Raw genomic sequence first — 2,651 nt, forward strand, 5'->3', positions numbered from 1 at the left:
AAACCCCCGACATGATTGGATGTCCATACCCTTATCCATTAGGCTATTGGCTCTTTTAATATACTATTTTGCAATATATCGAAAAAGTGTTATGTACTTTTATTTAACTTTGTTCCTACGTGACGTCAGAAGATATTTATGTACATACTCATCTTACCTAGTACGTAATGTCCGCCATCGGCTCCTCTTGGGTACCTAATTTAGACTTTTAACTTTGTTGAAATACAATAAATAACATAAAAAAATCACTGACTTAAGTAAAAGGTCAATTGAAATTGTTTAAAGTTTATTTATAAGAAATTGGATAGTACATAAAAAGTTAATTACTGTTACATTATAGGTAACGAATTAAATCAGAGTAATACGGTGATCGCATAGCTTGGCCTTAAGAAGACACCAACGGGCCAGCCACAATGATCAAATTTCGTTTTTATTGTTAATCCGGTCAGTAAATGAGCAGCCAGATACTCAACATCTAAACAACTGACACGACTGACCAAGAAACAAAAAAAAAGGTTAAAAAACCATTCCCAGCACTGACGACGAACCCGTGAAATTTTATAAAGTCTCTCAAGACTTTTGTATGCGGTTTATTAATTTAGCATCGGTTGCATATTTTGTATGTGATCAAGTTAACAATTCGAGTTGTAAATAAAGACCGTTTGATGTTTATTATATTAAAAAGAAACGAAAATACCTTTTTGTATGTCCATAATTGTAATCATTTTAGGTGTTTTATAAAATCATACTTGACTTTATATGTAATGAAAGAGCCTCGGAAATATTTTCGAAAAAAACAACGAGAACCACTTTCGATCTTTAAAATAATTCGTTCAGTAAGCGTACAGACTTGATTTTTTAAATTTATCTTGAAATTTGATATGATCGTATATGTTACTGTCAATTTATTATTTAATTTCATTTACTGATTCAATGATAACGCCGGTAATGTTAAAATTAAATAACAATTTTATGCGTGCATTTTGCTTGGTTAATATTTCCATGGTAGCAAAGAGGTTAGTCTCTAGCGATTACTTCCCAGGTTCATAATTTAGTTCTCAGACGAGACCAAACATTTAACGTCTTTTACCAATTTATATACTTATGTGCTTAATAAAAATTATAGCTTTTGTAATCGGTTAATTCTTTTATTGCGTAAGAAGACCGCCCAGTGTAACTTGAAGAATTGAAAAAAATATCCCATAATCAATATTGCTGGTTAAAATATTCGATAGTGACCCTTTGCAGCCGCATCGAGCGCTGTTCATTTGTCACAGTGTAATCGCAACCATTAGCAGTAATTACCGGGGTCTCTTTATCTTACGCGGGGCCCACGGTGCGTAAGCGAGACCCCAGCGGTGGACATTCTGCCCTCCGGGTGCTAACAGATACGGCATTAAACCTCTTTGACCTAAGATAAATGTTTAGCCAAACACTATCCAGGCTCAAAGGTTTACTGATGGTAATAAAACAACAACTACCTCATGATCTACCGATACTTAATATAATGAATAGCGGTATACTCCTTTCGAAAAATAAATAATTGCTATTTGTTTTATCGTTGAGGTGATGACAGAGGTGACAGGTGATAGGTGATAAACATTTGTTGGATCGTCTTAGACAATTTTTATTTGTTATTTCGTTTCGAAATTCTTTATTCGTCTTTTTAATTCGTGGTCATTTTGTAACTTGGTATTCCTGTAACCATTGTAGGTTGGCCTCAATTTAATATTCTTTTTCATAACAGCTATTAGAAGTATGCCTGGCGAGGTAGGGTACAAGTCTTCAATAAAGAGTAACAACAAACAGAGGAAGCTGTTCAATAGTCAAAAAGTATAAATCGTGTTCACATAGACAGTAATGAAAACGGTGGTCAAGTGGGCGAAGTCTCGTGTAGTGGGAGGAGGTGAGGACGTGGGGTGAGGAGGTACGGGGAGAGGGCAGGTGACGGAACAATGAGATGTTGTATTTCACATTAACATTATGTTCACAAGGTAAATGTTGTCCGCTATTGTCCACTTATGTTCGGAATCGAAAAAAGGACTGGTATACATGAAGCTGTTTATTATTGAAGTGTGAATTATATGATGTACAATAAAATATATAAATCACTTGACAATCGTATCTTAAATATTCTTTATAGGTTATTTGTAATCTTGAAAATCGACAATAGCTTCGTCTTTTGCTTTATTTTAAATATTAATAGTACGAAAACTAAAACTATGATTATAATTTTTATTAGATAAATAGATATAGTTTATGATATGACCTAAACTGTAAAATGTTTGTTGAAATATAGTATTATAGTTCAATGTTATTGAAAAATTTTACAATTTTTATGAGTTTTTTTAAGTATGCTATAAATATTAAGTCATGTAAACATACCCTTACATTACTCATTGTGGCGGCATAGCCCATTGAAAGGCTACCTATTGTTGTTTCACTTTAATATAAGACAATGCGCAAAGGTTTTCACATTGCCCGCGATCTTTTATTTGCTCTGTCCTTTCCCTTTGTGAGGAGCCGCGCCGTCTTTTTTACCTTCACGCAACTCATTAACTTGGTCAACTTTTTTATAATGTCAATGCTCATTCAATTTTAACTTGAAACAACGCAGATAGATATCCCTTTTATGTAGCCCATTGACAATC

The sequence above is a fragment of the Papilio xuthus genome, unplaced genomic scaffold, assembly GCF_000836235.2.
Source record: "Papilio xuthus unplaced genomic scaffold, Pxut_1.1 DF826949.1, whole genome shotgun sequence".
NCBI lineage: Eukaryota > Metazoa > Arthropoda > Insecta > Lepidoptera > Papilionidae > Papilio > Papilio xuthus.